This window comes from Coregonus clupeaformis, unplaced genomic scaffold (genome assembly GCF_020615455.1).
Source record: "Coregonus clupeaformis isolate EN_2021a unplaced genomic scaffold, ASM2061545v1 scaf0314, whole genome shotgun sequence".
NCBI classification, from domain to species: Eukaryota; Metazoa; Chordata; class Actinopteri; order Salmoniformes; family Salmonidae; genus Coregonus; species Coregonus clupeaformis.
In genome coordinates this window covers 373,198-398,999 of record NW_025533769.1, presented here as the reverse complement: position 1 = coordinate 398,999, position 25,802 = coordinate 373,198, and the positions used below count along the sequence as shown (strand labels likewise).

Sequence of the window (25,802 nt, the reverse complement as noted above, 5' to 3'; positions counted from 1 at the left end):
TTCAAGGAGTGGGACACAAATCCAGACCTTTATAAGAAATCCTGCTACCCCTTCGGATGAACCACCAGGCAAAGCTTCAATATAGGACCAAAATCGAATCCTACTACACAGGTTCTGACGCTCGTTGGATGTGGCAGGGCTTGCAAACTATTACAAAGGGAAACCCAGCAGCGATCTGTCCAGTGACGCGAGCCTACCAGACTAGCTAGTTACACTATATATACAAAAGTATGTGAACACCACTTCAAATGAGTGGATTCGGCTATTTCAGCCACACCCGTTGCTGACATGTGTATAAAATTGAGGACACAGCTATGCAATCTCCATAGAAACGTTGGCAGTAGAATGGCCTTACTGAAGAGCTCAGTGACTTTCAATGTGGCACCATCATAGGATGCCACCTTTCCAACAAAACAGTCACATTTCTGCCCTGCTAGAGCTGCCCCGGTCAACTGTGAGTGCTGTTATTGTGAAGTGGAAATGTATAGGAGCAACAACAGCTCAGCTGCAAAGTGGTAGGCCACACAAGCTCACAGAACGGGACCGCCGAGTGCTGAAGCGCGTAAAAATCGTCTATCCTCGATTGTAACACTCACTGCCGAGTTCCAAACTGCCTCTGAAAGCAACATCATTACAATAACTGTTCGTCGGGATCTTCATGAAATGGGTTTCCATGGACGAGCAGCCGCACAGAAGCCTAAGATCACCATGCGCAATGCCAAGCGTTGGCTAGAGTGGTGTAAAGCTCGCTGTCATTGGACTCTGGAGCAGTGGAAACGTGTTCTCTGGAGTGATGAATCACACTTCACAATCTGGCAGTCTGACTGACGAATCTGGGTTCGGCGGATAACAGGAGAACGTTACCTGCCCGAATGCATAGTGCCAACTGTAAAGTTCGGTGGAGGAGGAATAATGGTCTGGGACGGTTTTTTATGGTTCGGGCTAGGCCCCCTAGTTCCAGTGAAGGGAAATCTTAACGCTACAGCATACTATGACATTCTAGACGATTCTGTGCTTCCCACGTTGTGGCAAAAGTTTGGGGAAGGCCCATTGCTGTTTTAGCATGACAATGCCCCTGTGCACAAAGCGAGGTCCATACAGAAATGGTTTGTCGAAATCGGTGTGGAAGAACTTGACTGGCCTGCACAGATCCTTGACCTCAACCCAATTGAACACCTTTGGGATGAATTGGAACGCCAACTGCGAGCCAAGCCTAATCGCCTAACATCAGTGCCTGACCTCACTAATGCTCTTGTGGCTGAATGGAAGCAAGTCCCCGCAGCAATGTTCCAACATCTAGTGAAAAGTCTTCCCAGAAGAGTGGAGGCTGTTCTAGCAGCAAAGGGGGGACCAACTCCATATTAATGCCCATGATTATGGAATTAGATGTTCGACGAGCAGGTGTCCACATACTTTTGGTCATATAGTGTACCTTTTATGCTTGCTTTGAGGCTAGCAACACTGAACCATGCAGGAGAGCACCAGCTGTTCCGGACAACTGTGTGATCACGCTCTCCATGACTAAGACCTTTTAAACAGGTTAGCATTCACAGACGAATTACCAGGACGAGTACTCAGAGCATGCGCTGAGCAACTGGCAAGTGTCTTCAACAACATTTTCAACCTCTCCCTGACCCAGTCTGTAACACCTACATGTTTCAAGCATACCACCATAGTCCCTGCGCCCAAGAATGCCAAGTTAACCTGTCTAAATGACTATCGCCCCATAGCACTCACACCTGTAGCCATGAAATGCTTTGAAAGGCTGGTCATGGCTCATATCAACACCATCATCCCAGACACCCTGGACCCACTCCAATTCGCATACCTCCCCACAGATCCACAGATGATGCAATCTCTATGCTGTTCATTGACTACAGCTCAGTGTTCAACACCATAGTGCCCTCCAAGCTCATCACTAAACTAAGGACCCTGGGATTAAACAACTCCCTCTGCAGCTGGATCCTGGACTTCTTGATGGGCCGCCCCCAGGTGGTGAGGGTAGGCAACAACATATCCGCCACACTGACCCTCAACATGGGGTCCCTCAGGGGTGCATGCTTAGTCCCTTCATGTACTCTTTGTTCACCCATGACTGCGTTGCCGCGAACAACTCCAACACCATCATTAAGTTTGCTGACGACACGACGGTGGTAGGCCTAATCACCGACGACGATAAGACGGCCTACAGCGAGGAGGTCAGAGACCTTTACAACACTCTACCTTTCGATAAACACCAGTCCACGGTATGAAACAGCAAAATGTCATGTTCTGAAGACAGCATATATCCAGTGGAAATGTCATAAAATACCTGATCTCCCTTTGCATGAAAACAGCTGTATCTGTCCCGAGCTCAGTAGCACAAAAAACTCTGAGGGCCCGGAATAGGCTAGTTTATTAAATGTTGCAAGTTCTCTAGCGTCAGCTTCCGGCCGGACCTATATACAGTGGGGAGAACAAGTATTTGATACACTGCCGATTTTGCAGGTTTTCCTACTTACAAAGCATGTAGAGGTCTGTAATTTTTTATCATAGGTACACTTCAACTGTGAGAGACGGAATCTAAAACAAAAATCCAGAAAATCACATTATATGATTTTTAAGTAATTCATTTGCATTTTATTGCATGACATAAGTATTTCACACATCAGTAAAGCAGAACTTAATATTTGGTACAGAAACCTTTGTTTGCAATTACAGAGATCATACTTTTCCTGTAGGTCTTGACCAGGTTTGCACACACTGCAGCAGGGATTTTGGCCCACTCCTCCATACAGACCTTCTCCACATCCTTCAGGTTTCGGGGCTGTCGCTGGGCAATACGGACTTTCAGCTCCCTCCAAAGATTTTCTATTGGATTCAGGTCTGGAGACTGGCTAGGCCACTCCAGGACCTTGAGATGCTTCTTACGGAGCCACTCCTTAGTTGCCCTGGCTGTGTGTTTCGGGTCATAGTCATGCTGGAAGACCCAGCCACGACCCATCTTCAATGCTCTTACTGAGGGAAGGAGGTTGTTGGCCAAGATCTCACGATACATGGCCCCATCCATCCTCCCCTCAATACGGTGCAGTTGTCCTGTCCCCTTTGCAGAAAAGCATCCCCAAAGAATGATGTTTCTACCTCCATGCTTCACGGTTGGGATGGTGTTCTTGGGGTTGTACTCATCCTTCTTCTTCCTCCAAACACGGCGAGTGGAGTTTAGACCAAAAAGCACTATTTTTGTGTCATCAGACCACATGACCTTCTCCCATTCCTCCTCTGGATCATCAACTTCAGATGGGCCTGGACATGCGCTGGCTTGAGCAGGGGGACCTTGCGTGCGCTGCAGGATTTTAATCCATGACGGCGTAGTGTGTTTCTAATGGTTTTCTTTGAGACTGTGGTCCCAGCTCTCTTCAGGTCATTGACCAGGTCCTGCCGTGTAGTTCTGGGCTGATCCCTCAACTTCCTCATGATCATTGATGCCCCAAGAGGTGAGATCTTGCATGGAGCCCCAGACCGAGGGTGATTGACCGTCATCTTGAACTTCTTCCATTTTCTAATAATTGCGCCAACAGTTGTTGCCTTCTCACCAAGCTGCTTGCCTATTGTCCTGTAGCCCATCCCAGCCTTGTGCAGGTCTACAATTTTATCCCTGTGTCCTTACACAGCTCTCTGGTATTGGCCATTGTGGAGAGGTTGGAGTCTGTTTGATTGAGTGTGTGGACAGGTGTCTTTTATACAGGTAACGAGTTCAAACATGTGCAGTTAATACAGGTAATGAGTGGAGAACAGGGGGGCTTCTTAAAGAAAAATAACAGGTCTGTGAGAGCCGGAATTCTTACTGGTTGGTGGGTGATCAAATACTTATGTCATGCAATAAAATGCAAATTAATTACTTAAAAATCATACAATGTGATTTTCTGGATTTTTGTTTTAGATTCCGTCTCTCACAGTTGATGTGTACCTATGATAAAAATTACAGACCTCTACATGCTTTGTAAGTAGGAAAACCTGCAAAATCGGCAGTGTATCAAATACTTGTTCTCCCCACTGTATATACATTCATTTGGCCGGACCCAGTTGATTGATTTGATACAATGTTGCCCTTCACTAACTGATTGCTGATTGATTTGATACGACGTTGCTCTTCACTAATTGATTGATTTGATACAACGTTGCACTTCACTAACTGATTGATTTGATACAACGTTGCACTTCACTAACTGATTGATTTGATACAATGTTGCCCTTCACTAACTGATTGATTTGATACAACGTTGCACTTCATTAGTGATAGCGCAAGTCAAGACCGAAAGGGAGGCAGACAGGTAGAGTAAAGAGGAGAATGAGATTGAAAGAACCTGCATTTTCATCAGGATATTTTCTGTTTGTATTTGTGGGGTTTATGCATTTGTACTTAGTTGACAATGGAAGTTATACTACTGCTACATTGGCCTATAGGCTATATTGCTTAGTTCCATGCGTTAATTTATTAAGCCAATCAAGGTGTATCAATGTGTCCATTTGGCAGAGGCTGGTTGATTTTGAGAAACAAAAACGTTACTGAAATTAAACTGTTCCACGAAAATACACATGAAAATCATAACTGGCACGCAGATCAATAGAAATGCTAGGGTGAACTTCCCCAAACTTGAAACTCACGCGCCACAAAAGAATAGACCATTGTGAACAGGGTGCACATTTCTTTGTGCTACTTAATTACAATGGGTGTGTTTTTGTGTGTCAAAAAATATTGAAACATTTCTGGAATTGTGATACTTGCTTTGTCATCACTTAACTACATTGTGATAATAATAGTCCCGTGTAGCTCAGTTGGTAGAGCATGGTGTTTGCAACGACAGGGTTGTGGGTTCGTTTCCCACAGGGGGCCAGTATGAAAAAAAAACAAAAAAAATGTATGCACTCACTAACTGTAAGTCGCTCTGGATAAGAGCGTCTGCTAAATGACTGAAATGTAAAATGTAAATAATAAAACATATACAGTATATCTGCTCCATGGGCCCTGGGCAAAAATAGTGCATTAGAAAAGGGGAAGTCCCAAATGGCACCCTATTCCATATATGGTGCACTACGTTTGAACAGAGCCCTGTGGGCCCTGGTAAAGGCAACTGTGCTAATAGGGTAGCATTTGGGACTATATTGAGATTGAGGGTTGGCAGCAACAGTTTGCCCAAGCTTGCAGTCATCTCAAATATGAAAAACAGGAAGCTACTGTATGAAGAAATTGCCAAAATTACACAATATAGCTGTAGCATGATTTAAAATGCGCAATCTGTGATTTCTATATAAAAAATATATAAAAAAATGCTTTACAATTTATGACATTTCCCCACTGATTTTTGAAGAATATAATTTATACTGTAAATGACTCATGAGCTTAGTTTAACCGTCTAACCCCAACACAACCCAAAATGTCAGCTTGTTTCACGATGGAATTGTAAACAAACACCATATAGCCTCAGATGGTTAAAACTATCATTTTGATCTTGTGGATGGTCAGTCCTTGCATACATATCTCTCTCTATGAATTTGAGAGTGTTTACATTTTTCCAGCCCCGTCCCTCAGCTGTTTACCAAAAACAGTGGCGTGGTGTCCACTGTGTTGTTGTTTAAAAAGGTTATTTTCAATTGATCATCTTTAAATAGTTCCAAATAGTTTCAAAAATGGAAGTAAAAAAAATTAAATTGAATTGATACATTTTTGTGTACGTGACCCCAGCAGGTTTTGAACCCCACGCTCCGTACCAACTGAACCACACAGAAGACTCTGCACCGGTAACCCCCTGTATATATAGCCTCCCTACTGTTATTTTATTTGACTTCTGCTCTTTTTTTCTCAACACTTTTTTTGTTGTTGTTTTATTTTTAATTTTTTGTTAAAAATAAATGCACTGTTGGTTAAGGGCTGTAAGTAAGCATTTCACTGTAATGTCTGCACCTGTTGTATTCGGCGCATGTGGCCAATAAAATTTGATTTGATTTGATTCGATTTGATTTGACAGAACCAAAAACGTGTGTTTTACTATAATGTGTGTGTGTGTGTGTGTGTGTGTGTGTTTTTGTGTGCGTGCGTGCGTGCGTGCATTCATACCTGCCTGCATCCGCGTGTGAGAGAGAGAAAGATAGAGATCATTCTTTGTACCTGAGCGATGGGTCTCAGTCTTCACGCTTCTTGTTGCTCGGTTCCGGTTTTCTTCAGTAACTTTGTTTAATTCAATCAGCTGTTTGTTGATGTAGCTGGCCATCTTAACTAACTGTACCTAATATCAATGATTACCCCAATGAATCAATTAATCAACTAATTCAGTCTGTCTGACCTCTTATAGTGTTAACTTACTTATGATTACCTTTCTAACTGACTCGTAATGGTAATATCTACTGAATGATTCTAACTTCAATGACCAGTAGTTGAGTAGCTGCTCTGATATGCGTCTCTATTGGTTCCTCTCTGATGTCTGTCTGTGGTGCACTGCAGTTGATAGAATGTTTTAAGTGTCCAATCACTTTCAAGCAGGACGTAATATTTGGCAAGGCCTGTCTGTGGCATTTTTCATAAGGAAGTGACGTTATGCCTTGTACTCCATGACTGCCCATCAATGGCCAAATAGGGGCCCAATCTCACTCACAGAAAGCCAGCCTCAGGGAGATGTTAAGAGTGACTTGTAGAACACACAGCACTCCAAAACACACGGCAACCAGGCTGGTTTTCCATCTCCAGAGGAACACACACACACACACACACACACACACACACACACACACACACACACCATCATCACTAATGATTTAGATTAAAACAGAACACACGTCATCCCACAAATCCTTAACTAATTCTGAGAACCTAACATTTCCAATATGTCATTGGTTTTCCCCCAATTGTGGGTTGGCAGCAACAGTTTGCTCAAGAGCGTAGTCATGGCAAGTCTGATAAACAGGAAGCTACTGAATGAAGAAAAAAGGACCAAAGATACAAAATATAGCTGTAGCATGATTTAAAGGGGCAATCTGCAATTGCTATATCCATTTATTAAACATCAATTTAAATTAGTGATATTTACCTATTGATTCTTGAAAAAATTAACTTAGAAATACCTCATGAGCTTAGTTTAACTATCTAACCCCATCAGAACCGAAAATATAAGCTTGTTTTACGATGGAATTATAAACAATGGAATTGTAAACAAGCACTGTATAGCCTCAAATGGTTCGTACTATCATTTTGATCATGAATGGTGTTAGCAGTTGATGTTATTCTTCAATAACACTGACCCCAAAGCAAATCAGGGGGAGAAAAATATATTTATTCAAAGAGAACAAATCATAGTCGTTATGCTGGAAAGTAGATGGCAGATGTTCATTCTTCCCTGTCCTCAGTGTTTCTCCACTGAACAAAGAGACAGGATGAGGTTTATAGCCTCAATCCTAGCATGTGGCTGACCAATTAGAATTCCTTGCAATAAAATTGGGCCAATGGCCAAATACCAAGAATCCCGTTTCAGGCTCAATGTATAGACAACTTGGACCAATGAGAACTTGCCACATGTAGCTGTGAGTCCCTGGTTGGAACCCCTACACAGATTCTAAACAACAACAACTCTTTCCATTGATTCCCTCTTGACCTCTAGTCCTCTGTGTTGTGTATTTATCTTAGAATATTCTTATAATGGTCAGTCTTGCACACATACTGTAGCTCTCTCTATAAATTTGAGAGTGGTTACATTTCTCCAGCCCCGTCTCTCAGCTGTTTAGCAAAAAAAGTGGTGAGGTGTCCCCTGTGTTGTTGTTTAAAATTTTTATTTTAAATTAATCTTATTTAAATAGTTCCAATAACTAAAGTGAAAAGATACATTAAATGCATATATTTTAGTGTACGTGACCCCAGCAGGTTTTGAACCCCGCGCTCCATACCAACTGAACCACACAGAAGACAGAAACCCCAAAAAATGTACAAGTGTTTTTCCATTATGTGGTATTAGTGTGTGTGTGAATGTGTTCCATTTGTACGTGGCAGACCTGCCTGTGTGCCTCAGCTCCTGTGTTTGAGAGAATAAGATGCACAGAATTCTTAGTTCTTACCTGAGAGATGGGTCTCAGTCTTCACGCTCCTCGTTGCTCTGTTCCGGTTTTCTTCAGTAACTTCGTTTAAATCAATCACTTGTTTGTTGATGTAGCTGGCCATCTTAACTAACTGTGCCGAATCTATAAATGATTACCCCAATCAATCAATTAATCAACTAATTCAGTCTGTCTGACCTCTTATAGTGTTAACTTACTTATCATTACCTTTCTAACTGACTCGTAATGGTAATATCTACTGTATGATTCTAACTTCAATGACCAGTAGTTGAGTAGTGTAGTAGAAATATTTAACTCAAAAGTAATCAACTCAAAAATATCTCTCAAGAAACTGGAGCTTGTGAATCCAAAAATTTGACCTTTATTATCTAATAACAGATGCCGAGATGTTCCATGGAACAACTGTCTCTCTCTGGCTTAGACATCCCTTTTATACACACACACAAATACACAAACATGTGTACATGGCATATTAGGTTACCCCCTTATGGCAAATTCCTAACTTATTTTAGTTCTACACCATCCTTCTTTTTCAACGTCCAGCTGTCACACAATGTCCACTCCAAAAGGTCATGAATGCTTTTTTCTATATGAAGCCTCTCATTCTATCATTCTATTGGCTGCGTGGCTTAGGCCCCTTCTTAAAAAATAACTAATGTAACGCATACTGTTGAGAGCTTTCGTGAAAGAGCACATACATTCATTTAAAACACAGCATATACTACATGGCTATATTCCTTATTTAAGCATGTATCTGGATTATAAAATATCAAACATGTTTATTATATTTTACCTTTGGCATCTCCCTACATTTGTCTTAATGATACATAAAATATTCCTATATAATCCCCCCTTTTGGGACTTCCAACAAGTCCCAAAAATACAAAGACTAATTTTAAAAATGAATGTAAGCATGTGCATTTACTTATTCTTAGCCTTGCCATATGTGGTTACATTTTACATGCATATATTTAAACCAATATATCTTTCTCATTACTTGACCCATCCTGATGAGGACCCAGAGCCCAGTCAGGAATTGGTTACAAGTCTGGAAGGTTTTCCTCTAAATTAACCTCCAAATTGTTATATTGGGCTTTGTAACCATGGCAAGCCCACCCACCCCCAGGAACAACTCCATACAAACATTCAGGATTCCCAAATGGACAGTCCATTGGTCCTCCTTTAACATTACAAAACTTCCCATATTCATTTACATACTGTCCTGGAGCTCCCTGAACTGGGTGTATTTCTTTGGCTGAACTAGTAACAATGGTCTGTACAGTCATTTGTTTTACTGTGGTTTGAATCAAAAGTGATTTTAACAGAGGTAGTATACAACAAAACACTACTCCCATCACTACAAGTGACATTCCTATCATTATTGCCATTTTTGTAAACATTGCACCCCATTTTCCCAAAGTTAATTCCATCCAGTCCCAAACATGAGTATCATACCCAGCATTATCCTTAACCTCTTTTCGTAGTCCTTTGAGCTTAGTCATTGCTTAAGTGAAAGAACCATCCGGGGCAGTATTATTGGGGATAAAAGTACAACATTCATCTCCAAAAAGAACACAAACTCCACCTTTTTCTGCTAATAGCCAGTTTAGAGCCTGTCTATTCTGCCATGCTATTCTACTAGTAGCATGTACTTGCTCTCCTAGAGCTGATAATGCAGAGTATGTGTAATTAATAAACCTTTGTTCATTATAATAAATATAATTGATCCATTCTAGGTTTTTGTTGATTCAAATCCTGCTTTAATTGAATCTCTTGCCTCATATTCATTTGGAATTCCTCTGGGTTTACCTATTCCATCTAAATATACACTGGGGTCATGTTCATATGATCTTTTTACCCTTTTATTATTATTCTGTGCATCCCTATTTGTTATTTTGTCTACCTCCCACTCTGATATAACCACCTCCTGAAGCATTTGTACTCTAGAACATACTCCCTTCCATCCTTTAGGCAAAGTAGCTCTAATCTTTTGTTCTCCACATACCCAAAAGAAATCTGCCACTGCCACCGATTGATCCTCATAAGGAAAAATTAATGGCATTGCCAGTGTTTGCTTCTCACATTCCTCAGGGTCATCCGGCCCTCCAATTGTAGCTATTACCCCAGTACTTGATCGTGCTGCCTGATAAACCGCTCTGTGGGGGGTATCTGCATTCCAGGATATATCTTTATTTAGGTGCCATGTGGTCTCACACTTTCCCTTACATTTTACATTTAAATTTAAATTTACGTCATTTAGCAACGCTCTCCAAGCAACAACTTCACCCTATAACCAGTATAACCACTTTACAAATTTATTTTTACTTATTTATTTATTTTTAGGGAGAAGGATTACTTTATCCTATCCCAGGTATTCCTTAAAGAGGTGGGGTTTCAAATGTCTCCGGAATGTAGTACTCCGCTGTCCTGGCGTCGTGAGGAGCTTGTTCCACCATTGGGGTGCCAGAGCAGCATTTATGGGCTGAGCGGGAACTATCTTCCGCAGAGGAAGGGGAGCCAGCAGCAGAGTTCGCATTCCCAAATCATGCTCCCCATCCGTTTTATTGTAGCATTCATCATTTAGATTATAGTCTATATGGTATTTTTCCGGTGCTTCCATTTTTCTGGGCTCTATTCTGATATCAATTTTTTTACACCACTCTCCCCATCCTACTTGATTATAGAATCTGTAATGATAGGGATTTCCCAAAAATGATAAACATTCTGCAGGACAGTGTCAGAGCGGGCGTAGGTGTGGTGTAGGAATCAGAGGCAGGACACAGATGCTAGTCCAAAAATACTTTAGTAAAGTCCACAAAAATGAACGGCTACAACCAGAGCCGGAGGCACGAGGAAATATAACGCACACAGCGTACAAATGCAAAACACTGAGAACACGCACAACAAGTGCGGACTCTCTATCTCATACAAAATAGAGCATAAACTGACTGGAAGCACCAGCTGACAAGGAACAACTACACACAACCACAAAAAAGAAACAACAAGAACTTAAAGGACACATAATCAAGACAAAATGAGAAACAGGTGTACCAAAACAGACCAAACCAAACAAACACAGAAAAAACGAACGGTGGCAGCTAGTACTCCGGAGACGACGACCGCCGAAGCCTGCCCGAACAAGGAGGAGGAGCAGCCTCAGCCGAAACCGTGACAGTACCCCCCCCTTGACGCGCGGCTCCAGCCGTCCGCTGACCCCGGCCTCGGGGACGACCAGGAGGACGCGGAGCAGGGCGCGTGGGATGACCACGATGGAACTCAGTCAGAAGGGACGGGTCTAAGATATCTCTCCTCGCCACCCAGCACCGCTCCTCCGGACCGTACCCCTCCCACTCCACGAGATATTGGAGACCCCCCATCCGACGTCTCGAATCCAGGATGGACCGAACTGTGTACGCCGGAGCCCCCTCGATGTCCAGCGGGGGCGGAGGAGTCTCTGCTATCTCACAGTCCTGGAGTGGACCAGCTACCACCGGCCTGAGGAGAGACACATGGAACGAGGGGTTAATATTCTTATAATCAATAGGTAGTTGTAATCTGTAACACCTTGTTCAACCTCCTCAGGACTTTAAAAGGCCCCACAAACCGCCGACCCAGCTTCCGGCAGGGCAGTCAGAGGGGCAGGTTTCTGGTCGAGAGCCAGACTCGATCTCCCGGTGCGTACAACGGTCCCTCACTGCGGTGGAGATCGGCGCTCGCCTTGTGTCGACGGATGGCCCGCTGCAGATGTACGTGAGCAGCGTTCCACATCTCCTCCGAGCGCCGCACCCACTCATCCACCACAGGGGCCTCGATCTGGCTCTGATGCCAAGGTGCCAGAGCCGGTTGGTACCCTAATACACATTGGAAAGGAGTTAGTCTGGTGGAGGAGTGGCGAAGGGAGTTCTGGGCCATCTCGGCCCAGGGAACATACCTCGCCCACTCCTCCGGCCGGCCCTGGCAATACGACCTCAGAAACCTACCCACATCCTGGTTTACCCGTTCAACCTGCCCATTGCTCTCTGGGTGGTACCCCGAGGTAAGGCTCACCGAGACCCCCAAGCGCTCCATGAACGCTCTCCAGACTCGAGAGGTAAACTGGGGGCCTCGATCAGACACTATATCCTCGGGTACCCCGTAATGCCGGAAGACGTGGGTGAATAGTGCCTCAGCGGTCTGTAGGGCAGTGGGGAGACCCGGCATGGGAAGGAGACGACAGGCCTTCGAGAACCGATCCACAACGACCAGGATGGTGGTATTTCCCTGGGAGGGGGAAAGGTCAGTAACAAAATCCACCGAGAGGTGAGACCAGGGTTGTTGTGGAATGGGCAGGGGTTGTAGCTTACCCCGGGCAGGTGTCTGGGTGCCTTACACTGGGCACACACCGAGCAGGAGGAAACATAAACCCTCACATCCCTGGCTAACGTTGGCCACCAGTATTTTGTGCTAAGGCAGTGCACTGTCCGGCCAATACTGGATGTCCAGAGGAGGGTGACGTGTGAGCCCAATATATAAGTCGATCCCGAACCTCGAGCGGAACGTACGTCCGACCCACAGGACACTGTGGAGGGCTAGGATCGGTACGCAACGCCCGCTTGATTTCGGAATCGACCTCCCACACCACCGGTGCCACCAGGCAAGACGGCAGTAGTATGGGCGTTGGCTCAACGGACCTCTCCTCCGTGTCATACCGCCGGGACAGGGCATCTGCCTTACCGTTCTGGGACCCAGGGATGTACGTGATCTTAAAAATGAACCGGGCCAGAAACATGTTCCACCTAGCCTGGCGAGGGTTTAGTCTCCTAGCTGCCCGGATGTACTCCAGGTTTTGGTAGTCAGTCAAAATGAGGAAAGGGTGTTGAGCCCCCTCAAGCCAATGCCTCCACACCTTTAGGGCCTGTACCACGGCTAGCAACTCCCTGTCCCCCACGTCATAATTTCGCTCCGCCGGACTGAGCTTTTTAGAGTAGAAAGCACAGGGACGGAGTTTCGGTGGCGTGCCAGACCGTTGCGAGAGCACGGCCCCTATACCGGCTTCAGACGCGTCTACCTCGACCTGGAATGGTAGCGCGGGATCCGGATGCGCCAGCACCGGAGCCGAAGTAAACAGGTCCTTCAGTCTCCCAAAAGCCCTGTCCGCCTCGGCTGACCACTGCAAACGCACCGGACCCCCCTTCAACAGAGACGTTATGGGAGCTGCCACCTGTCCAAAACCCCGGATAAACCTCCGGTAGTAATTTGCAAACCCCAAAAACCGCTGCACCTCTTTAACCGTGGTTGGAGTTTGCCAATTACGCACGGCTGACACTCGGTCAACCTCCATCTTCACCCCTGACGCAGACAACTGATAACCCAAAAAGGAGATCGACTCCTGGAAAAACAGACATTTCTCTGCCTTGACATACAGGTCGTGCTCCAACAGCCTCCTCAACACTCGGCGCACCAGGGCTCCATGCTCGGCTCGGGTAGAAGAGTACACCAGAATGTCATCAATGTACACGACCACACCCTGTCCCTGCATGTCCCTGAAGATCTCATCTACGAAGGATTGGAAGACTGAAGGAGTGTTCATCAACCCGTATGGCATGACGAGATATTCGTAATGACCTGAGGTGGTACTAAATGCTGTCCTCCATTCATCGCCCCCTCTAATGCGCACCAAGTTGTATGCGCTCCTGAGATCCAGTTTTGTGAAGAAACGCGCCCCGTGCAATGACTCCGTAATAGTCGCAATCAGCGGGAGTGGATAACTGTATTTCACCGTGATCTGATTGAGACTACGGTAATCAATGCACGGGCGCAAACCTCCATCCTTCTTCTTCACAAAAAAAGAAGCTTGAGGACGCAGGGGAAGTGGATGGCCGTATGTATCCTTGTCTCAGAGATTCGGCTATGTAAGTCTCCATAGCTCTCTTCTCCTCTTGAGACAGAGGATACACATGGCTCCGTGGAAGCGCTGCTCCTGCCTGGAGGTCTATCGCACAATCTCCCTGCCTATGAGGAGGCAACTGGGTCGCCCTCGATTTACTGAACACGATTGCCAAATCCTCATACTCAGGGGGAATGTGCAGTGCGGGCACCTGGTTTGGACTCTCCACCGAGGTCGCCCCCACGGAAACACCTAGACATCACCCCACACACTGGGCAGACCACTCCTTAAGAGCCCTCTGTTGCCACGAAATAGAAGGATTATGGGTAATCAACCAGGGAAGCCCCAACACCACCGGATACGCAGGAGAGTCAATCAGATATACCTGAATAGTTTCCTCATGACCCCCCTGCGTCCTCATCCTAAGTGGCGCTGTGACCTCCCTAATCAACCCCGATCCCAAGGGACGGCTGTCTAAAGCATGGACAGGAAATGGGGCGTCGACTGGAAGAAGGGGAATTCCTAGTTTTAAACAAAACTGTCGATCAACAAAATTCCCAGCTGCGCCTGAATCTACTAGCGCCATATGCTGGGAATGAGGTGCAACCTGTGGAAAATGTACAGGTAAACAGACGTGCACTACAGAGAGCTCTGGGTAAGTGGGACGCCTACTCACCTGGAATGACTCCCCAGTGCGTGGCCGGTCGTCCTCTCCCCTAGGAGACCCTCCCCAGCACCGAGCCGCAGTGTGCCCTCCACGGCCACAGTTGGTGCAGGGAACAGCCCCCCTCTGGCTCCTCCTCCTCCTCTCTCTAGCGCCAACTCGGTGCGTCCGCGGGTGGCCAACAGGGTGTCAAGCCGGATGGACATGTCCACCAGCTGGTCGAAGGTAAGATGGGAATCCCTGCAGGCCAACTCTCGACGGACGTCCTGCCGCAGACCACATCGGTAGTGGTCGATGAGGGCCCGCTCATTCCACCCTGCATCCGCTGCTAGAGTCCGGAACTCCAGGGCGAACTCCTGTGCGCTCCTCCTCTCCTGTCGAAGGTGGAACAGACGCTCCCCCGCCGCCTTCCCCTCTGGTGGATGGTCGAACACGGCCCTGAAGCGGCGGGAGAACTCCGCGTAGGTGATGGTGGCGGCGTCAATTCCCCTCCATTCGGCGTTAGCCCACTCTAACGCCTTGCCGGTGAGACAGGAGATGAGGGCGGAGACGCTCTCGTATCCCGAGGGCGCCGGGTGTATGGTGGCCAGGTAGAGTTCCACCTGCAGGAGGAACCCCTGACATCCGGCTGCAGTACCATCATATGCCCTCGGGAGCGAGAGCCGAATACCGCTGAGTTCCAGTGCTGGAAGAGGAGGACTGGTCGATGTTGATGGTAAGGTGTGCGGAGGTGTGGGCACCTCTCTGGTGACCGAACGGTGCAGAGTGTTCGCCACCTTGTTCATGGCGGCCTCAAGTCGCCAGATCATGGTGTCTTGATGGCTGATCCGTTCCTCCAGCGACTTGGGTGCCGCCGCTGCTTCTGCTGACTCCATGGGGGTGTGTTATTCTATCACAACGGCTGATGTAGATGTGGTGAAGGAGTCAAACGCAGACACAGAAGCTCAGTCCAATATTTTACTGAACACGACCAAAAATATACAAAACACTGGCCTCAAAACAAACAAGAGGCGGACGATGCGCAACAATGCGCAAAAGGCTAGTATTCCAAGGCGCACGAAAACAGTACAGTGCGACGACAGGGAAAACAACAAACAAACAACGAGCCGACCTGATGACAGGCGAACAATAACACACAACACAAGACTAACCAAACAAGAAACTTATAGGAGACATAATTAACCAAACAGGAAACAGGTGTACACAATCAGACAAAACCAAACAGACATTGAAAACATCAAACGGTGATAGCTAGTACTCCGGGGACGACGACCGCCGAAGCCTGCCCGAACAAGGAGGAGGAGCAGCCTCGGCCGAAACCTTGACAGCGGTGAACTGAAGTTGATAGAATGTTTAAAGTATCCAATTACTTTCAAGCAGGATGTAATATTTCGCAAGGCCTGTCTGTGGCATTGTTCATAAGGAAGTCACGTTATGTCTTGCACTCCGTGACCGGCCACCTGATTATTATTTGACCATGCTTGTCACTTATGAACATTTTTGAACATCTTGGCATGGTTCTGTTATAATCTCCACCCGGCACAGCCAGAAGAGGACTGGCCACCCCTCATAGCCTGGTTCCTCTCTAGGTTTCTTCCTAGGTTTTGCCTTTCTAGGGAGTTTTTCCTAGCCACCGTGCTTCTACACCTGCATTACTAGCTGTTTGGGGTTTTAGGCTGGGTTTCTGTACAGCACTTCGAGATATTAGCTGATGTAAGAAGGGCTATATAAAATAAAATTGATTGATGGATTGATCGATGGCAAAATAGGGTCCTTTTTTTTCTATATATGCTGTCTGTGTGTGACATCAGTGTGAGGATATATTCAGAAGTGTGTGTGAGAAATCTGTCTGCATCTTATCAGTGGTTTTGAAGGGGAACTTCAAAGACGTAGGTGCGGTCTGCCTGCGAACATTGTGTGTCCTCTAAGTTCTGTTCTGCCCTCTGCTTGTGTCCAACTGCAGGTCACACTTTTTTAAAGATCCAATCACATTCAATCAGGAAGCTGGTAGACCTCAGAGGACATTGTTCCTTTATTTTTATAATCTGTGCTTCTGTTCTCTTATTATAAAAATTATTTATGATAATTGATCATGTAAAAAATCAAGAAAATTTTTTAATAAACTTATCAGAAGCCCACATGGCAAATCACATGACATGTTCCTAATTAAAAGAGGTAGAGGTAGAGAGAGATATTTGTGTAAGCCTACATGCAATGTTACATAATGAACTGTAAATCTTAACATTGACAACAACTATTGAGTGATATATATCTAATTTGTTTTGTGTGCGTGCGTGTGTGTGTGTGTGTGTGTGTGGGTGTGTGTGTGTGTGTGTGTGTGTGTGTGTGTGTGTGTGTGTGTGTGTGTGCGTGCTTTTCTCTCCTACGTCTAGTTCAGAGTGCCATTTTAAGATAATATATCATCAGTCTTCAGAGTTCCTTAAACAGCAGTACCTACAAAGAGCCTTTTTCACAGATCCAGTTTTCTGCATTGGAACACCCATAGTCCCACCAATATCTATCGCCTGATGAACTGGAAGGTACCACAACACAGTTCTCCACTCCACCACCGTTAGGCTCTCCACTCCTCCAATAGCTGCAGTAGAAACAACAGAGTTAGACTGGCCACTCTCTCAGAACCTAGAATATGAACAACTCAGAGAATCAGTCCTACTTCTTACACTGTGGTCAGTGTTATTAGAGCAGTAGTATATTACCTTGGGGTGGTCAGTGGGGTGCCGTCCACCCATTTCCAGGTCCCCTCAGTAACAGAGTCAGTCAGACCAATCCAGACATGACTGACTGTTTTAAACCCATTGATAAATGTCTGTTGTTGTGACAAAAAACAACATTGTTAATCTCTCTCTCTCTCTCTCTCTCTCTCTCTCTCTCTCTCTCTCTCTCTCTCTCTCTCTCTCTCTCTCTCTCTCTCGCTCTCTCTCTCTCTCTCTCTCTCTCTCTCTCTCTCTCTCTCTCTCTCTCTCTCTCTCTCTCTCTCTCTCTCTCTCTCTCTCTCTCTCTCTCTCTCTCTCTCTCTCTCTCTCTCTCTCTCTCTCTCTCTCTCTCTCTCTCTCTCTCTCTCTCTCTCTCTCTCTCTCTCTCTCTCTCTCTCTCTCTCTCTCTCTCTCTCTCTCTCTCTCTCTCTCTCTCACTCACTCACTCACTCACTCACTCACTTGTTCCTCTTTACTGTCTATGATCACCAGGTCTGCTCCTCTCCTCAGACAGTTCTCTCTGGCGTAATCCCATGTGTTCTTCTCAGTGAAGATGTAGTAACAGCTACGTTCAAACCCCATCCATCCATTAGAACAACAGGTTTGCTCTGTTGAAGAATACAACACAATAAATAAATACAATTACTTGGGGTTATCCTAAAAGTGTTACCTAAAGGTTTTATACAGTTGACATGATTGAAAAAAAAATGTTTCAGTTACTAAAGGCTCTATGGTTGCCATTTTGATGAGGATTGACATCAAAAGGAATACCAGTTCCGTCACTTGCCTTCAAACTTCTTCTGATAGTTGTCTCTCTCCCTTTGTAGCTGGTCTCTCTCTTCAGTCAGCCTGCTGTAACTCATCTGCAGCTGGTCTCTCTCTTTAGTCACATTCGTTTTATAAAGTTTCATAGAGTCTCCGATGTTTCTGTTATCTGGAAAGGATTGATATATATACAGTACCAGTCAAAGGTTTGGACACACCTACTCATTCAAGGGTTTTTCTTTATTTTTACTATTTTCTACGTTGTAGAATAATAGTGAAGACGTCAGAACTATGAAATAACACCTATGGAGTCATGTAGTAACCAAAAAAGTGTTAAACAAATCAAAATATATTTTATATTTGAGATTCTTCAAAGTAGCCACCCTTTGCCTTGATGACAGCTTTGCACAATCTTGGCATTCTCTCAACCAGCTACACCTGGAATGCTTTTCCAACAGTCTTGTAAGAGTTCCCACAAATGCTGAGCACTTGTTGGCTGCTTTTCATTCACTCTGCGGTCCAACTTATCCCAAACCATCTCAATTGGGTTGAGATCAGGTGATTGTGGAGGCCAGGTCATCTGATGCAGCACTCCATCACTCTCCTTGGTCAAATAGTCCTTGAGGTGTGTTTTGGGTCATTGTCCTGTTGAAAAACAAATGATAGTCCCACTAAGGGCAAACCAGATGGGATGGTGTATCGCTGTAGAATGTTGTGGTAGCCTTGCTGGTTAAGTGTGTCTTGAATTCTAAATAAATCACTGACAGTGTCACCAGCAAAGCACCCCCACACCATCACACCTCCTCCTCCATGCTTCACATGGAAAATACATATGCAGAGATCATCCTTTCACATACTCTGCTTCTCACAAAGACACAGTGGTTTGGAACCAAAAATCTTATTTGGACTCATCAGACCAACGGACAGATTTCCACGGGTCTAATGTGCATTGCTCGTGTTTCTTGGCTCAGGTAAGTCTCTCTTATTGGTGTCCTTTAGTAGTGGTTTCTTTGCAGCAATTCCACCATGAAGGCCTGATTCACACAGTCTCCTCTGAACAGTTGATGTTGAGATGTGTCTGTTACTTGAACTCTGTGAAGCATTTATTTAGGCTGCAATCTGATGTGCAGTTAACTCTAATGAACTTGTCCTCTGCAACAGAGGTAACTCTGGGTCTTCCTTTCCTGTGGCGGTCCTCATGAGAGCCATTTTCATCATAGAGCTTGATGGTTTTTGCGACTGCACTTGAAGAAACGTTCAAAGTTCTTGAAATTTTCCGGATTGATTGACCTTCATGTCTTAAAGTAATGATGGACTGTCATTTCTCTTTGCTTATTTGAGCTGTTCTTGCCATAATATGGACTTGGTCTTTTACCAAATAGGGCTATCTTCTGTATACCAACCCAACCTTGTCACAACACAACTGATTGGCTCAAACACATTAAGGAGGAAATAAATTCCACAAATTAACTTTTAAGAAGGCACACCTGTTAATTGAAATGCATTCCAGGTGACTACCTCATGAACATGGTTGAGAGAATGCCAAGAGTGTGCAATGCTGTCATCAAGGCAAAATGTGGCTACTTTGAAGAATCTCAAATATAAAATATATTTTGATTTGTTTAACACTTTTTTGGTTACTACATGATTCCATATGTGTTATTTCATAGTTTAGATGTCTTTACTATTATTCTACAATGTAGAAAATAGTGAAAATAAAGATAAACCCTGGAATGAGTAGGTGTGTCCAAACATTTGACTGGTAGTTTAGCTACTGGTGAAAACATCATTTTATACTGCTACTGTAAGTGGCAGGTGTTAAAAACACACGGTCCTCTGGGACCCCCAGACATTTCACAATGTTGTTGTTGCCCTAAACTAGGTCATTTCACCTAGTCAAGGAATTTATGATTAGTTGACAATTGGAATCATCTGCTAGCCCTGAAATACACAAGGAACAGCTGGGGGTCCCCAAGAAGAGGTTTAAAAAACACTGGTCCTAGGGACCCAAAGGGGTGCACATTTTTGTTTTGACCTTAGCATTACACACCTGATTCAAATCATTAAAGTGTGATGATATGTTGATCATTTGAATCAGCTGTGTAGTCCCTAAGGCAAAAATAAAAATGTGCACCCCTTTTTGGTCCCCGGGACCAGGATTGAGAAACACTGCTCTAGAATGTCTGCTGAAAGAGGACACTATCTTGGATTTGGTTTGCAAGTTCGATAAACATGTCGAACAGAGGAGGAACTAAGTGAAGTTAGGACCTTGTTGTGAAAGTCTGATATAGTGTAATGATTAGATAACAATACACTCACAGACTAGTCTCAGGGAGATGTTGAGAGAGACTTGTAGAACACACAGCATCCCAAAGCCCACAGCAACCATCCTGTAGAGTCTTCTCCCTGAATCCTCAGGTCCTGAGGAGATACACACTGATGTGAGAACACACATATACCCACTCCCCCGATGTGAGAACACACATATACCCACTCCCCCGATGTGAGAACACACATATACCCACTCCCCCGACACACAAACACACACACACACACACATATACCCCCACACACACGTGCACATGCACAAACACCCACACGCAATCACACGCACGTGCACGCACAACCACACGTATAAGAGCGTGGGGGTGTGACATAATCAGCCACAATAGGAGCGTTTCTCAGAGCTGTTTTATGATATAAAGTCTACCAATCCAATCTTAAAGATGATAACTTATAAATGCCTCATGAGCTTAGTTCAACAGACGTACCCCATCAGAACCCAAAATGAGCTTTTTATTATTTGTTTGTAAACAATATTGTTAACAAACTGTATGTATAGCCTCAAAACTTGGTTAAAACTATATTTTGCTGGTTAGCATTTTTCAGTGTTTTTATTCATGTGTTTAAGTCTTTGTCTGTCTGTCTGTGTGTGTGTGTGTGTGTGTGTGTGTGTGTGTGTGTGTGTGTGTGTGTGTGTGTGTGTGATAGAGAGCTTTCTTAGTTCTTACCTGAGCGATGGGTCTCAGTCTTCACTCTCCTCGTTGCTCTGTTCTCATTTTCTTCAATAATCTCATTTAATTCAATAACCTGGTTGTTGATGTAGTCATCCATCTTAACTAACTGTATGATTACCCTTCTAACTGACTCCTAATGGTAATATCTACTGTATGATTGTAACTTTACTGACAAGGAGTTGAGTAGTTGGTCTGATATGCGTCTCCACCAGGGACCTTTCTGTTGTCCACTGCAGTTGATAGAATGTTTTAAGTATCCAATCACCTTCAATCAGGAAGTTAAACATGACAGGATATTCTAAACACAGTGATATAACATGATAGCTGCATGACAACAAGTAGTGACGAGTGCAGCCTTTCAGCCTATCACTTCATAAGGCCTGTTTGTGGCATCATTCATAAGGAAGTTGCTTGTACTCTGTGACTGGCCATCGATGGCCATATAAGGTCCTTTTTTTCTATCTATGCTGTCTGTGTGTTACAGCAGTGTGAGGAAATCTATGTCTTCATCTTTACCAGAGGTTTAAAATGGGAACTTCACGTGTGTGTGTGTGTGTGTGTGTGTGTGTGTGTGTGTGTGTGTGTGTGTGTGTGTGTGTGTGTGTGTGTGTGTGTGTGTGTGGCATGTGTGTGTCCTCTCAGTACTGCCCTCTGTCTGTGCCCAACTGCAGGTGACACTCTTTTAAGTATCCAATCACATTCAATCAGGAAGCTGGCAGACCTTGTTAAAGGACATTGTTCCTTTATTTATTCATATGTGTCTTTATTCTTCTTATTATTAAAGTGATTTTCGCTAATAATTATTCATTATTCATAATTAAACTAAGCCTATGGCAAATCACATGACATGTTTCTAATAAAATAATGAAGAGTCATTTTCCAGAGTAAAGTATGTCTACATCCTCTCCTCTAAATCTAAACACAACTATTATTTGTCTTGTTTTTTCTCTCTTCCTCATTCTCTTAATGTTCTTCTTCCTCCTCTATGTCTCTCTGACACTAAGGCTCTATCTCAATTAGTCTTTCCTAGATTACTCTCCTCCTTCTCAACCCTATCTCCTCTCCTCCTTCTCAAACCTACACACTTAGAAAAAAGGATTCCAAAAGGGTTCTGTGGCTGTCCCCATAGGTATTGGTTCCAGGTAGAACGCTTTTGGTTTTCATGGAGAACCCTGTGTGGAAAGGGTTCTACAGGGAATGCAAAAGGATTCTACCTGGAACCAAAAGGGGTTCTTCAAATGGTTCTCCTATGGGGACAACTGAAGAACCCTTTTCGGTTCTAGATAGCAAGAGTGTAGAGAGAGGCTAAAGTAGGTTATTATAAAATCATTTTCTCACGGATCCAGTTATGGTTTGTGCCACAATTGTCATCATGCCATGTCTTTACAGAGTCGTCTTGTCCATAGTATATCTCAACACATTCCCTCTTGCCCCGAGAACTGACCACTATCATCAGGCTGTCCTGCCCCCCAGTACCTAAACAACACAGAGAACCAGACAGTCAGACACTGTGGTACAAACATCCTCCTCAATTAGATTAGATTACAGTTGAATAGTCACATGTACAGGGTTGCAGATGTAATTATAGGGTACAGTGAAATTATTGAGCTCCGAGCTCCAACAATGAAGGACAAAGTGAAATAAAACAGTAAAATAATACAGTTTTTTTCAATTGTTTAAGCACAATTTTGAAAACAGGGCCGATTTGTCAAAACACTACACACAATTAGCACAACCCTACACCAAAGTAGCACAACACTTCAGATCATTTGCAAAATGGAACACTTTTGTCAAAACTATACACAACTTCATAACAACAATATTTTGTTACCATACGAAACACACACATTTCATATGACTTCAATCTTTTTGAACCAGTTACACACTGCTGTTGCTAACCTAAAACACTTTTAGCAAGTCTAATTCTCAGTGATTAGAGTACTGTAAATGAAGTACACAGAGAAAGTGCAACTATACAAACACTACACAAGACCAATGCTGCAGACTGAGGAAAATATCATTTATTTCTCTCCATATACCCAAATCAGTCAACATGTCAACATGGAGAATCACAACAAAACATGTCCCAGTTTTCATGCTACTACAGTAGTGTGCATAACACTGTTAGCTCACCAAACAACAGACAAACGTAAAATACTGTATCCAGTACAGGTTACAATTACAGTAAATAACAACAACAACAAACATAAAAAATAATCTGAAAAAAACTGACAATATTGTACAGAAAATACTACAGTTAACATACTATACATTATCTCTTCGCCTAGCTGGATCTGGCCAGAGAATTTAATCAACATCACAAGCAATATCCTCATTAGCAAGACAACGCGGGAAGAACCGTCTTGAATGTCGAATCCATCCTTGCACAGCTGCGGCGTGGACTTGGTCACAGGCATCCTCCATGGCCTGAATGAGGGGTACCTGAGCCTGGGGCTGGAGATCGTAAACCTTCCACCGCCATGCAGAGAAAAACTATTCGATAGGGTTTAGAAACGGAGAGTATGGTGGAAGGTATAGTACTGTCAACTGTGGATGGTGTTGAAACCAGTTCTGGACCAAAGCAGAGCGGTGGAATGACACATTGTCCCAGATGACAGTGTATTGCATCTGGTGCATTTCATTACCTGCTGTGACGATGTGGTGCAATCGGTCCAAAAATGCGAGAATGTGAGGTGTGTTGTAAGGGCCCATTTTGGCATGACGAAGGAGAACCCCATGCTGTGAAATGGCAGCGCAAAGGGTGATGTTACCCCCACGTTGCCCTGGGACATTGATTATAGCCCTGTGGCCAATGATATTTCTGCCTCTCCTTCTTGCTTTTGTGAGGTTGAACCCTGCCTCATCAATATATATGAATTCATGCAGGATTTCATCAGCATCCATCTGCAAAACTCTCTGAAATACAGTGAAAGACAAGATTGTGTAGTTCAGGATAGGTCTAGTATACAGTCAATGTAAAAAAGTCATGTGTGCAGTATGCAACATCACAGTGCTAAAGTGAACAATACAAACCTCCACATACTAATGCCGCAGCCGTTTGACCCTCTCTGAATTCCGCTCAAAAGGCACTCGATAAAGTTGTTTCATTTGAACCTGATGACTTTTCAGGATGCGTGCCACTGTTGACTGAGAGACCTGATGGACATTATTGAAAATGGCCTGGTCACCGATAATGTTGGCTTGTAGTTCTCTGAGCCTGATAGCATTATTGGCCAAAACCATGTTTATTATCTCTCTCTCTTGTTCTTGCGTGAATATGGGCCCCCTTTCTCCTTGTCGTTCCCGACCCTCAATCCTATGTAGAGAATAATACATGTAACTTACTGTACAATGTCACAGGAAGGGGTATCACAAGTGCTGATATGGTGCATACAATTAGCGGCTGATTACTGTAACTGTAGACAGATCTTCTTTCACCTGTTTTCCTGTCGAAAAGTCCTTATGACAGATGCCACTGTATATCTGCTAAGATTTGGCTGAACTCTCAGTCCAGCCTCCCTCAGCGTCAATCCGTGGTTCACAACATGGTCCACTAGTGTTGCACGAATGTCATTTAATAAGTTTGGTCCTCTTCTTCTTTGTGCACGTTCTCCTCCTGCTTCAGGTCTTCCTCGACCTCTGGCTCGGCCTCTGCCTCTTCCTCTACCTCCTTCTCCTCCTCTGTGTACTCCTCCTCTCACCCTCACTCTTCTTCTGACTCCTTCCATTTTGGTTGAAGGCAGGTGAACCTACCAGCTGCATTTTTATAGTGCTTAAACCTGATTGGTGTGTCTACAATTTAGCAATCATGTGTTTGTGCACCTGATGGCTGTGTTTAACAGATTGGCTCATAGGTGTGGTAATTTGACAGTCAGTGCTTTGGAATTGCAAGGAAGTGACATCATGATATACTTCTGTGTCTGATGTATACAAGTGTGTTTAGTGTTTTGCAAATCACTGTGTGTAATGTTTTGCCGATAGTGTGAAGCTGACAATGTGCTTACAGTTGTGCAAATATAGCCTTGTGTTTTGCTCCTTGAGTGTAAGGTTTTGCTAATTGTGGGAAAAGTAAAATTTTAGTGTGTAAGCAATCGTAAAAAACTGTAATACAAATTCAATTTTAAATCCTCAGTCTCTAAGATGTGCATCCATTATCCAAAGTGGGCCATCAACAAAATATTATTGTTATTTCCATGACATTTTCATTTTTCAAATAGCTATTGGTTGATACATCTATAGTTCTCATGGAATGACATCTATGAGGGGAAACATAACTTTTTATGAACATGATTGGAAGCAATATATCATTTGTTTTCAAAATCTCCATATCACAAGGTAAAATGGTCAAATCTCTCATCCTGTGGTCAGTGGTGTGCCATTCAACAATTTCAAGGTTAATTAACAGAGTCAGTCAGACCAATCCAGACTCTCAGGTGGAGATTGAAGAGAAATGTCTGTTGTTGAGAAAGATAAAGATGATGTCATGTACAGTATATATAATTATATGGATTATTAATTTATAATAAATATATATTAGTGTACTGATAAATGATGCTTGCTCCACCTCCCTCCCTTAGGCCTCTGTGTCTCTCTCTCTCTTTCTCTCTCTTTCTTCCCGATAGCGATGGAATTTAGGCTTGCGAGATTTTCTGTGTGTAAAGTGACTCGGGAGGGCAAACGGTGATCTAACGACGCCC

General features: G+C 44.1%; 1 long non-coding RNA gene across 1 annotated transcript in view; it reads right to left on the bottom strand.

Annotated features, from left to right (window-relative positions):
* LOC121559835 overlaps positions 1-20,464 on the bottom strand; it is a 35,006-nt gene extending 14,542 nt beyond the window's left edge. The window contains exon 1 of the long non-coding RNA XR_006658529.1: positions 20,408-20,464. This is a non-coding gene — a long non-coding RNA (uncharacterized LOC121559835). The remainder of the gene's footprint in view (positions 1-20,407) is intronic.
* Between the last annotated feature and the right edge of the window lie 5,338 nt (positions 20,465-25,802).